Genomic DNA, 6,000 nt, shown 5'->3' on the forward strand with positions numbered 1-6,000 from the left:
GGAAGATGTCCAACAAATCACTGCACCTCCCAGTACCTGACATAATACCTCACACAAATGAGCGATTGGATGACTGAATGAGGTTGAATAGTGAGCAGAAACTCCATCTTGTTGGGTTTCACTGATTCATGCTAACATAATTTTACTTCACAGCAGTGGGGAACAATCAGAGAATTTAAGCAAAAGAGAGACACAATCAGATTTGCATTAACAACACCAATCTTGGTAAATCTGTGGAGAATAAACTGAAGGAGAGCAAACCCAGGCACAAGGCCATTGCAGAAATCCAGGACTGACATGACCTATCCTAAAGAAGTGGAAACAAAAATACAGGGTGGGCTTGAGAACATTAAAGAGATAGAACTGGCAGAACACATTGTGACTGACAGGTGGGAGGTAATAAAAGGGTATGGGGGTCTTCCCTAGTGTGGTGCAGTGGCTAAGACTCTGAGTTCCCAATGCCGGGGACCCAGTTTCAAACCCTGGTCAAGGAACTAGATTCTTCATGCCGCAACTAAGATCCCACATGCTGCCAATGAAGGCTGAAGATCCTGCGTGCTGCAACTAAGATCCTGTGCAGCCAAACAGAAAGAAGAAGAAGAAGAAATGTTTTAAAGAAGAAAGGAGTACAGTATGGGGGTTCAGGATGGAAAGAGAATGACTCCGTTTCTTAAAGACCTCTTAGGTGTTGATGTGTCTGTGAGAAATCTGGGGTCAGTGTGCCGATTGCTGTAGGAGTCTGGAGTTCAACAGAGACCTGGGCGGGAGTCTTGGACTGGATCAGATCTGGCAGATGAGACAGTACCCATGCTTTGTGTTCTGACTCCTGCTGTTTCTGTCCCCCAGGTGGGGGAGGGGTGGGGAAGGGTGTTGGGAGGGGGTTAAGTTCTATGGCAGTTGACTAGAGCAGTGAGCCAGAAGCCAGGATGGAGAGAAGAGAAGGAAATGAAACGGCCTTCCAGAGCATTTACAACATCAGCAGAATGAGCTACCCAACCTACAGGGTGTGTGTGTGTCTGCCTGTGTGCTGAGTTGTGTCTGACTGATTGTGACCCCATGGACTGTAGCCCACCAGGCTCTTCTGTCTATGGGATTTTCTAGGCAATAATACTGGGATGGGTTGCCATTACAGAGTGGGGATAGCCTTTTGTGAGCCAGGTAGGGGTTGATGTCCTTTCCGAGGCAGCAGCTTGTGTGTGTCATGGGGCAAGTGTCGAGGTAGGAGAGGCAAATCTCACTCCATTTTTTAAAAACTGGAGAGAGGTGAAACAGTATTTTTTTAAATTAACACAGTGTTGAATGGGGGATTTTTGCTGAAACAAATGCCTGTAGCAGGCGATTTGTTAGGGAAGGGAATGTTGAAACGTCTCCAGTCAATAAAGTTCAGGTCAGGAAAGATGTATTAATACACCTCGGGTCAATAAGTTGTTAACATTGAAAAACTGTTGTGGGAGGCATGGGGTCAGAAGTGTGGAGGGAAGACGACTTCCCCCCAGCACAAGTCAGGGCTTGACTTTTCTGCGGATGGAGATGGAGACGCCTGGGTTGAGATTCCTTCCGTGATGTCTTCCTCCCTTCCACAACGCAGCCAATTCTGCCCCGCTCGCACCGCTTTTCTTCCATACCGCCCTACCTGCGCCGGCTCCTGCAGAAAAGCCGCAGCAGCGTTCGCCATCTTTGTGCTTGTTCATCGGGCTTCACCTGCGTCCTGCTGCTCTGCTTGTCCCCTTTACACTGGGTGCAGTTCGTGGTGCTGAAGGACAGGCAGAAGCTCTTGGCGGGGCTCTGGACCTTATGCCACCATGATCTCTGCTGGGGCAACACTTCGAAGGCCCCCTGTGAGTGCTTTCCAGATTCCAGCCCCTTCCTTTGGCACACCCACCCTGTCAGATCCCCCCACCGCTCACCACTCTCTTTTCTCCTGGCAACCCTGACCCACACCCCCTCACTGATTCACAAGCATGTATGGACAGCGCCTGCAAGCAGGGCGCTGCGTGAGTTTGCCTCATCCATGCTTCCTCAATGACTTAAAAGCCAAAGCCCCTTTATTATTGGAAGCTAATGCCTACTGACCTTTGCACTCACAACTTCCCTCAGAAAAAGAAATATTGGTCATTCTATGCCTTCATATGAGAGTTACTTCATAACATGCCTCCTAAGGTTATGGTTCTAATTTCAGCTTTTCCCTCCTTGTGGAGTAAATTACTTCTTTCCTCGTTAAAGGAATTCCATATGTCAATGAGGAGGTCGAAAGAGGGTCCTCATGGGTGCCTGTGAAGCACCTGCCCAACTTGGGGGCTCCTTACTCTGACTCTGTTGCATGTAAGACAAGCCCTGATTCCATCGTCCTTTGGTCCTCACCCCTTCCCAAGACCCTGTTCAGCCTTCTGTAAGGCAGGTGTCCTTCACTCCAGTCAAGCCTCTCCTTTTCCCCTTCCCCTGGCAGACTACCTCCAATTCTCCAGGGCCTTCTTCCTCGCCTCTGCCTTCACCATCCTCATTATTATTATATGGCTCAGCATCTCTCTCACCAAAGGGACTGGAGACAAAACCTGCATAGATCTGGGCATATCCATCTTCTGTTTCATTTCAGGTACAACACGATGAGGTTGGAAAAGTTTGTCCCTAGAGTCCTTGTATTTCTTCCCCTCCCAGGGCCATCTCCCCTTCTTTTATCAAGTCATTCCCAGCCTTACATGATACTGCTATCATAAGACCCTTATCTCTTCCCAAAGGAAAGACAGTTTTCAATAAACTTTTACTCCAGACAGGGCTATTACCTCTGAAAGAGGGGACCCAGAAAAGATGATGCTTAATCCAATGGAAACATTTCTAAGGGTTATCTGTGGGACCATAGGAGAGATAAAGGCTGGAGGCCCTTCTGGCACCCGGAAAATTACCATGTAGCAACTTGCTACTTATTCTGTCTATATTATCTATAGGCTCCACCTTGACAACTTTACTCCAGTCAAAGCAGAAGGCCTTTGCCAAATGGGTCTTCCCATGACCACTACCATGTAATAGGTCTCCATGGCATAATTGAAGCAGTTGAGGATGACAGCAAGTGCAAAGAGAGGGAAGAGGGTGGAGGCAGAAGGAGGGCTATCATAGGTAGTAATAGCTTTCATTCTGATCCCAGGCGCCTGCCTACTCTCCTGCCTCATCTTTTTCCTGGTGCAAGTGAAACTGTACAGTAAGAATGTCTTGGAACCCCATTTCCTGATAGTCTACCACGTCAATTGGTGGGGCAGTATCTTCTACATGGTGCTTGGTGAGTTAAAGCTCTTGTTAGATAGGGAAGGCACAGAAAATGCAATTTTATGTGATTGCTCTTCTATCTCCTTTTCCCTTTTTTGGGGTTGTTTGTTTGGTATATTAAAATCTCATAACTTGGAAGGATTCTACAAGTGTCATTTTCATGTCAATGAACAATCCTAAAGCAAGAGCTTCCAATTTATCCAAAGCATTTTTTTTCAAAAATGATACTGGACCCTGAACAGATGTATTCGGGAAGTAGAGAAGGTAAAGATATAACTGGGCTATTCATAGTTCTTCTGCTCTTTCAGAAGCTAGTCCCTTAGTCCCCGTCTCCCTTTGTCCTATCAGATAAACTTTATGGATCTTTATGGATATCCAGAATAAAGCAGAGCAATAACACTGGAGTTTGCCTGTGCGACACTTCTCCTATAATCTTTCTCAGCCACCTACTTGTCTTTATTAACTGCAACAGTAGTCTCCAAACCATTGCTTCACACACTCTCTCTTTCATAAGACCCTTTTTAGCAAACATTCCAAACAGGTATATGTTTGTTTATAAAATATGCACACATATTACATTACTAATATAGTCATTACATTGTAACATACACTCAAAAACAGAATTTAAACATTATTTGTTAAAAATATAAAAATGAATTATTATTTTCTTCCTGTGCCCCAGTAAGCTGGTTTGCATACCGCTGGAAAACATTGTGTTACAGAAAAACTGGGACTAATGTTTTGAATTCCAAGCCCCTAAAGATAATGAACAGGATGTTCACAAATGTGTTATTAATCAAATCCCATTATAATTAAGTCAGTGTTACTCTTCAGGGGTGTTTGATGACTTGAGATTTTATCTATTACTCATCCACAGTGCTGACCTTGACCTTTTCTTTTTCTCTAGGGTTCCTCTCTGTACTCAATCACTTAAGTTCTCGAGTTCCTCCTCCAGATCAAAACCTCCTCGTGATCCCTATAACAAGGATAAGGGTAGGAAATATAGCCACAGTGAAATCGAGTCTGTCTGAGGGAAGAGACTCAGGTGTTTCTTCAAGGGTGAGTAAGGCACCAGAAAGACAGTTAAGTTCAGTGGTACAATCAAGGGCCCAAGCAGAAGCCAAGACATAGAGCCAGAGACACACACAGGGCCAGAGGCAGGAGTGAGTCGGTAATATGGGATGGGTTAATAGCTCAGGCAAGGCCAGCTACTGAGGCAGAACCAGCTGGCACAGCAGAGCAGAGAACACAGCAGCAACTGTGAATATGCCAGGCAATGGACCTGACATTGTTGAAAAGAAAATGAAGACCAGGGTGATGAAGACAGACTCAGCTGAGAAAAATGATGCTAACAAGACAAAAAGAAGTTAATCTTCGATCCAGGGTAGTAGAGGGCAGAGAAAGAATAAAAACAAAACAAAACCCTGCAGAGAGATTTCCCGTCAGAGCTGAAGATGTTTGGTTGATTCTGTTTGAAGAGGAGTAGAAGTATCAGAGGTAATTCTGAGAGGAGAGTAGGATGACTGTTGAACCGCCCCCCCCAACCCCGCCCACTAGATTATAGAGGTTGATATTATGCATGAAAGAGAGTCATTTGTGTGGTATAGGTCAAAGATGCCAACAACCTACAAATCTCAAATAAAGCTTACTAAAAAAGTTTCCATGTAGTACTGTATTCTGTGACTAGGAAAGGCTGCAAAAGATGAGCACCCAATCCTCTAAGCCTTTCCAGAGTTCCATGACCACAAAATGGAACATCTCCGCAGAATGGAAAGAGCAATGAGTTCGGAAATCCAAACTCTCCTTTTGGGACCTCCCTCCCCTAATGAGCTAGGCTGACTTTTGGCAAATATTTAACTTTCTTTCGCCTTGACCTGCAAGGCTCTGAAATTTCTAGTGCTGTTTTGGCCATAAATGGTGAATAATAGAGAAATGATTCCTGTTGGTACATACAACCCCAGGTTATTTTAGTAAGTAACTTTCTAGTCAGAGTAATTAAATTTAGTTCTCTACCTCCAAGGCTACTTTTGGCTAGTCACTTCTTATTTTTATTCAGATAGCTCATTTAAAAAAAAATGTAGGTGATGCCCATGTTTTTTTGACTATTTTCAGAAACTGGAAAGGAAATAAAAAGATAAAAGCAAAAGGAAAACAGACTCTGAAAGAGAGTATACTATCTAGACTCGGAATTTCAGTGAGAGTTTAAATGGTTTTGCAGAGGGGTTGTGGCCTTCAAAACCAGAAGCTAGTTTTTTTGGTTTGCAATGTGAGTAGTTCACCATGAAAAACTCACTCTTAACTCCTTAAATGGTCGATATTTTTACTACTTCTGCCTGCCTGTATCTTTTGTGCATGCTCACTCGTGTCTGAGTCTTTGTGATCCTACAGACTGTAACTCACCAACCTCCTCTGTCCATGGGATTTCCCAGGCAAGAATATTGGAGTGAGTTGCCATTTTCTTCTCCAGGGGATCTTCCCAACCCAGGGATCAAACCTGTGTCTCCTGCATCTCCTGCATTGCAGGAGGATTCTTTATCATTTGAGTCACTGGGAAGCGTGTACCTCTTATTAGCTAAATTCTATGGCCTTTAATTTCACCATTTAAATATGACCTCATTGTAAAGCAATTATCCTCCAGTTTTTAAAAATGACCCCTATTTTCGTACTTTTATCTGAAAAACAATGTTTCTGGACACCAAAGCAACTGATGAAACAAATTTAACTCTAGCAAAAAAGGGGGCC

The sequence above is a fragment of the Ovis aries genome, chromosome 7, assembly GCF_016772045.2.
Source record: "Ovis aries strain OAR_USU_Benz2616 breed Rambouillet chromosome 7, ARS-UI_Ramb_v3.0, whole genome shotgun sequence".
In the NCBI taxonomy this organism is placed as follows: Eukaryota; Metazoa; Chordata; class Mammalia; order Artiodactyla; family Bovidae; genus Ovis; species Ovis aries.